The sequence below is a fragment of the Humulus lupulus genome, chromosome 4, assembly GCF_963169125.1.
Source record: "Humulus lupulus chromosome 4, drHumLupu1.1, whole genome shotgun sequence".
Lineage (NCBI taxonomy): Eukaryota > Viridiplantae > Streptophyta > Magnoliopsida > Rosales > Cannabaceae > Humulus > Humulus lupulus.
Genome location: NC_084796.1, coordinates 129,399,813 through 129,407,800, shown reverse-complemented (window position 1 = coordinate 129,407,800; position 7,988 = coordinate 129,399,813).

Here is a 7,988-nt window from a genome sequence, read left to right as displayed (position 1 = left end):
AGTGCTATAAGTCCCCAATTAATCCTGGCATACTCAAACAATCGATAAATAACTACCTGTTACTCGGTAATACCGAATACGTACTACATTCCCAAAATCCCCTAGGCTCACCCCGAGCTGGGTATTTGGCCCCGTTGTGACTATTCCACTAATCCACTCCCTAGGACCGCCTGGAGCCCAATATCGCAAATACACCCACATAACAATGTGGTCTCAGTCATAACACACACATAATTACATTTATGCCCTTAATGGGCCAAAATAATAAATATGCCCTTTTTAACAAGAACGTGCCCATATGCATATTTAATACACCTAAACATGCATATCTAGTCATATTTTAATATAACTCAAGCAATCACATAACGATGCACATATATCATAATTAATTCACGTAAAATGCAATTAAATCAATTATTGCCCTTCCAGCACGCTAATCAAGGCACAAAGCCCTTTTAGCAAATTTGGGACGCTACAGGCGCGCCCCTTAGTGGGGGACGCCGCGACTCAAATTGGGGTGGTGGCCAGCTTAGGTTTTGAGTGCGAGGACTCAAACCTAAGGGCTTAGGAATGGTTCTACTACTTGGCTTAGTAGAATTCAAGGTCCCAGAGGCTAGGACTCCGTCTAGAAGCCTTAATTTACTCAATATTGATGGATAACATTTATTTTGGTTGTGACTAGAGTACTGTTAGGGCTCAAAAGGGGATCGTGCTCGAGGTTCATTTTTATTTAGCTTGTGCTTGAGCCAGAGGTGTGAAAATTGCACCCAATACGTGATATATGTGAGTAAGGTTTGGCCTAGTTGCTGAACATGGTTATGATTAGGGCCCACGCCCCTGTGAATGAGTATGATTATGATTATGCTTGTGAATGTTTGATTAAGCATGCTTGAATGCTCTGTATTTGGATAATTGTTAACTGATGTATGCTTGTCAACATTATCTTATTGAAAATGGCCGACTTATAAGTCAAGGATGAGAATAGCGCGTTGAACGCTGGTCAAAAGGCTTGACTTATAAGTCAAGGGCGGAAATAGCACGTTGAGCGCTGGTCGAAAGGATTGAGTGCAGGTCGATATGGTTGGGCCTAATTAGGAGCATGGTATATGCTTGACCAACCCTATGGTCGCTTAGAAAATAAAGTGCTTGGTACACTTGGCTAGCCCTAAGGCTAGTTATACAGAGGATAGGGCATTGGGCCCCTGGGTGACTCTATAGTCACTTATCCTAGGGCAATGGACCCAGAGGCACTCTATGTTCATTTATTTAGGGCAACGGCCTTTGGCGTGACCTTGTAGTCACTTATTTGAATAGAATTCATGCACGAGTAGAGTTATTACTGCTAGGCATGCTCATTATGATTATGTAATATGTTGTTAACTGCTTATGAGCATGTTTAAGTTTTCTTGTTAAGCCTTGGCTCACGGGTGCTATGTGGTGCAGGTAAGGGGAAAGGGAAGCTAAACTAGCCATGAGTTTTAGAGTTTCGTTGGCGGCGTGTACATATGTGGCAACTCGACCACCACAGGTGAGGTTTCTCAGAGGAACTAGGGTTAAACCCTATTTTGCCACTTAGGTCGACTTGTTGTAAACTTTTGAGTTGTAAATAACCTTTTTAAATGTTTATGTTGGGTCCCATGTACGAACTTAATGTTTAATGAAATGGTTATTCCTTTCGTCCAAAAATTTTAAGCCTAAGTCGTTAATCACTTTTAGTTACATGTGTTATGGCCAAATGACTCCTTTAGAGAGTCTATTACTGTAATGTCCCAAATTCCCTAATGTGGCTTAATGCTTGGATTAGGGGGCCAGAAGGTCCATAATTGATTTAATATGTGATTATATGCATGATTATGTTAGTTATATTATGATATGATGATAATTGCATGCATGTGGGCACACTTCTTATTAGAAGGGCATTTTTGTAATTTTGGCCCGTTAAGGGCATAATTGTATATTTATGTGCGAGTATGTGATATATGGGTGAGACCACATTATTATGTGGATATGTTTGAACTATTCGGCATGAGACGATCCTAGGATGCAAGTTAGCGGTTTGGTCATAACGGGGATAATTACTGGGCTTGAGGTGAGCCTAGGGGTAATTTGATGCTTAGTACATTACAGGGAATGAGCATGTAATGGGATATGATTTAATAATTATGTGAGGATATTGGAGTAACAGGAATTGGAGGACGTTAATTATGATTGACGGGATAGATGGGGAATGACCATTATGCCATTGGGTGGCTTTGAGGAACTAGATTGGCCCTATGTGCAATTTGGTCATTTTAGACCATGGGATATGTTTAGCCAAGCGTAGGCTGTAGAAGGAACAAGAAAAAACATAGTTTCCTTCTCTCTCTCTCTTTTTATCATCTCTCTCTCTCTCTGTTTGGAGTTTTGAAACTAAGCTAAAGGATTAACTTTAGGATTTAAGGGTTGAAGGTTTAGGCTAGTGATCAGCATCTGAAAAGAGGTTCAATTCAAGTTTGAGGTAAGGTTTTCAGCTGTAAATTTATGAGTTTTTACTTTGTTTTGAGGTTATTTGAAAGCTTAAGGTTTTGATCTTAGAAGTGGATATTTGTTGATGTTTTAAGTGTTTCTAGGCTTGGGTTTTGTTGTTTGAATGGTGATAATGTTGTGGTGATGTTTGGTTGTGATTTTGGAATTATTTGGTTGAGTTTTGGTTGAGGATTAGATTGAAGGAAATGCAGGGGAGCTGGGCTCGCGGGGTCAAGTCATGACCGAGTTCATGCAAGTCGCGAATTGAATGTGTCCTAAAGCCTCCCCTGGGCTCTGTCTGGCAGGCATCCCGCGACCCGCCCCTGGCACCCAGACAAGAGGGCTTCCTATCTTGGGGGCGCGCTGCGGCCCTTGGGGGCAGGTCGCAGCCCGCCTGTCTTCCTTGTGCCAGGTTGGCTTTTAGTGAGATGTAGGCGTGTGGGTTTTCGATTCTCAAAGCTCGGGATCGAATCTACTAACCGTTTTAGTAGGATTCGAGGTCCCGGGAGCTGCGTTTTAGTTCATGAACCTTTTATTACTTATTTTGTTGATGGGATTTCATATTTGGTTATGATTAGGTGACCGCTAAAGGCAAAAGTATAGGATCGTTCTCAAGGGTTGTTCTCTATTTATTTTATGCTTGAACTTGTGGTAAGAAAACTACACCCAGTATGTGACATTCACGATTATTAATGATGCATGTTGTAATGCCCTGGATAACCAAGACCGTTACACTGTGTGTTTGAATAGTGCGAGACTTGCTAATCAAGTCATTTGGTTAAAAATGTGAATCTAATGATACAAACAGGTTAGGTTTAAAATATTTTGGTTATAAACGAATAATATTCATTAAAATACATGTTTGGTACATGGGATCCCAAATTAAGGTTTAAAAAATGTAATTACAGAATTTCCAAAGCTTATAAATAACCAAGCCACTCTAATGGAAAAATACACGTTTTAGGTTCTCGTTCCTGTACAAATCCTCGACCGTGGTGGCCAAGCAGCTGACAATGTACATCTCGCCCCCAGAGCTCTCCAACCCATGGTCAACTTGCCTTACCCTTGCCCTTACCTGCACCACGTAGCACCCGTGAGCCAAGGCCTAGCAAGAAAACATAACATTTAAACACAATCACTAATAATATTCAATTATTTCACAAGACATAACCAGTTACTCAACAGAACACAACATTCACCCATTCAACGGTAATATTCAACTAACCGACAAATCATAATCATCACAATAATTTCACTCAAATCACTGATAGTTAGGGCCGACAACTTAGGGGTCACCCTCTGTTTAACCCACTGACTCCGGCCCGCTTAAACTGAGCTCAGTGCACAATAAGCTGTCCTCGGCTACCAGTGGCCGAGCCGCGCCCTGTGTGCATGTGTAAACAACGGCGCTCTTAGGCCACACGTCTACTATTTACATGGTGTGATACCATCCATTTACAATTCACATGGCATAATACCATCCTCTTTATAGAGCATACAAAATAGGGAACCCTTAGTCCCAATATAAATTCCACAACCGGGTGCAATATTCTTACCTTTAATTCCATGTGCTTTAATTTGGAGAGACGACCCCCGAGCACGATCCTACCCCGAGCCCAAGCATACACCTAGTCACAACCATGATAAAGGATTCCATCAATAATTGCATAAGGGATTCCAGATAGAATTCTAGCCTCCGGGACATCGAATTCCACCAAACACAGTAGTGGGATCGATCCCGAGCACCAAAGGTTAGGTTGCCATGCTTAAAATCTCCAAATGGCCAAAAATTCCCCTAAGGGCCGCGGCCCACCCCCTAAAACAGAGGCTAGGACTCTCTGACCACAGACACGCGCCGCAGCCCTGCCCCTGTGGCGCCACGGCGCTCCCTCATCTCAGAGCCCTCCTGGCTCTTCCTTGCTCTGAAGGGCCGCGGCGCTCTAGAACAGAGGCGCGGCCCAGCCCTGCGAACCCAGAAAAACCACCATTTTTAATATTCAAACCTCACCCAAATCCACCCTAGACAATCCCAATAACATAACTCAACTATCACAACTCTCTAACATGCTTCTAGCAGCAAAACCCAGCAGAAATCTAGTCTAGAAACCCATCAAAACAACATTTAAATCTTTTGAACCCACACACTCAAGAACACTCAAACCAACCACAAAACACCAGAATTCAAACGTTAAATATTAATTTCAAACTTACCTTCACTTCAAAAAAAATTCTCCAAGCTATTTCTGGGCTAACTCCCAAGTTCCTAGCTTCAATTCAGTCCTTAAATATCAAAACCATAAACACCCTTAAAACCCAGCCAAAACATAGAATTCTAATGACCAAGAGTATGATTCAGTTCTTACCTTTGTTCCTAGCTTGTTTCCCCTAGCTTCCACTGAATTAAACCTCCAATTGCTCAGCTCAAACTCTAATTCCCAGCCACAAATACTTCGGTTTCACTGAGTTTCTTGAGAGAAAAGGAGAGAGGGAGAGAAGAGTCGGTTCCTTGAGCTTTTACTGTTTTCTATTTTTTTTTCTTAGTCTAACCTTAATTACTTATGTCTATCCCGAGGCTCGGTGTACCGAAAATGTCCCCGAGGGAAAAATGGTAAAATTTTACCCAATATTCCCGCCTAGGCTTCCTAACCTCAGATATATCTCCAATTATTTATTTCCATAGCCCGATAGCCCAAATAATCATCTCATTCTTAAGACAGGAGTGCCTGCCTATCTGGAAGGACATAGGAACTTGTAAATTGTTAATTTTGGAATACAAGGTTCCAAGATGAGAGATTTGTATCTCTCCAAGTAAGTGTAAGGTTGTACTAATTTTGGATAATTCATCCGATCCTAGTACCCTCACTCATAATACCTTGACAGGGTTCTTCCCTGTTTCCGCCTAACCATCACTTTTGATTTCGTTGTCACTACAACAATTATGCCCAAATATTACATTAAAATATAGCATATTTTAATAAGTGTTATTGTCGCATGGTAATAGAAAAAGACACGGAAAATGGGCGGTAAATGAAATACACCGGCGCCAAATGAAACACAAAAGCAATAATCCCTAATTACTCTACACGCCTCCTCTGTTTCTCTCTCACACTCACTAACTCTCTCTCTCTCTCACTCGTTCAATCTTTCTTTCTTTCTCTCTATTTGTTGCAGGTGTGTAACAAGGTGATGGGGCCTGCGGCTTCGGTCGTGTGACAGGGAGGCTTGACTCTTGGGTCTACGGCGTGGCTGGCACGTGGGTGTGACGGAGCTTGCGGCGGTGGGTCTACGGCGTGGCTCGACTCGTGGGTCTACCACGGAGATTGACTTGCATATCAATGGTCCAGCAGGCTGTACAGGGAGGAGCTCCAGCTGCTTACGCCCAAGAAATGGAGAGGCTAACCACTAAAGAATCCCTTCTTCTTGCTGTGAGTCTCAAGTTTTAAGAATTTGTGTATTGTAGTTGATAAGACCTAGCATTTGAGCTTTGAATTTGGGATTATTTATTTATTCAGTTTAAGGATTCTGGGGGTTTTTCCAAGCTTCAATTTTTATGGGATTTTTACTTGTTCAAGCTAATCAGGTCGCCATTCTTGGAGGGTCGGTGGGATTTTTTTCAGGGCTGATGTCTTCCACGTAGTAGTTGAGGTGAGTCTTTCTTTGATTTTTGTGATCTGGGTTTGCTTTGTTTTTGCGTTTTGTGTGTCTGGGTTCTTCATGTTTTTGTGATTTTTTTGATCTGGGTTTTCAGCTATTATGGAATTCGTTTCCAATTTCTCGTCGAATCGTTGTGTTATTGATTTGCATTGCACGACCTGTTTGTTAATTTCAATTCCGTATGTGTAATTTTTCTTCTTTGCGTTTTGAGTTGCTCATTTTCTGTTTTGGTGTGTGATTGCTCTAATATGGAAATTTTAACGAGGTGAATGTAGATATTAGTTTTTTTTTTTGGATATTTGAGAACTACAATTGTGTAGTTTGTGCTACCTTTTGAGCTCAATCTCTTGGCAAGGAGATCATAGACTTTTGGAATAAATTACAAGAAGGCAGGGCACCCTTTTGGTTAAAACGTCTCGTTTTTACCTTTTCTGCTTAAAAATAAATGTAGATATTATGAATAGATTATTGCTAATGTGAACAATGGAATTACGTTGAGTTATATGCATGGATATACACACACATAACTGAAATAGTTGCCTAAATATATATATATATATATTCTGCTTTGCAATATGTTGTAGAGCATTACTATAAATTATAGTAGCAGGTTCACATTGATATACCCACGTTTCAGTACATTTACTAATGTAATTGGTTTATATAATTTACATGGGTAGACAGCTGTTGCCGGCTTAGCTTTGTTTATATGGTTTGAGATTTTAGCTTCTCACTTGATACATATGTATAACAATACTCTTCTCTTCAAACAATTGGTTTTAATATGTAGGCTGAAGGATCATCAGCGGAATCTATAGCTGCTCTGGCCAAAGTTGATACTGTTAAGCAGAGAATGGAAGCTGCTTATGAGACATTGCAGGTGGGTATTTGATCATAGAAGTTATAATCAGTGCAGTATTGGAAAATGTTGATGTTTCATTTGATTTACTCATTGATGGATCAACAGGATGCTGCTGAGTTCACTCAATTAAGTTCAACTGTGGAAGATGTTTTTGCCAGTGGTGATCTTCCAAGGGCTGCAAAAACCTTAGCTAACATGAGGCATTACTTGTCTGCTGTTGGGGAGGTAATATTTTTCTATAAATTGTTTTAACATTATACTCTACATTTGATATTTATAAATTTTGATGATTTTAACTTGATATTTTATTTTTCGTTTTGCTCATTTTAGGTTGCTGAATTTGCTAATGTGAGAAAGCAACTCGAGGTCCTAGAGGATAGGCTAGATGCAATGGTGCAGCCATGTTTAACAGATGCATTATCCAACCGAAAGGTCACCAAATTTCTTACAGCACTTGTTTTGCCTATGGCTTGCTTGCTTTCTATTCAATTTATCTCTTATTAATTCCTTTTAGTACATACCATACGCAACTTGAATAACTTACATCTATTATCATCCTGCAGATAGACATTACTCAAAATTTGCGGGGTATTCTCATTCGAATTGGAAGATTCAAATCACTGGAGCTACATTACACAAAAGTTCACCTAAAGCCCATAAAGCTGCTTTGGGAAGATTTCGATTCAAAACAACGTGCTATTAAGCTTGCAAATGAGAAGACTGAAGCTGAAAGGCTGTCAAGCCATGAGTTTCAATCAAGTTCTTCGACAATTTCATTCGCAAGTTGGTTGCCAAGCTTCTATGATGAGTTGATTCTTTATCTTGAGCAAGAGTGGACGTGGTAAATTCTTCTGACTATATTTTTTTTTAAGCACCGAGGAACATCTTGTTGATACAAAGAAGCTATCACTGAATTTAAGCACTGAGCTTAGACTGTCATCTGCAGGTGTATGGTTGCTTTTCCTGA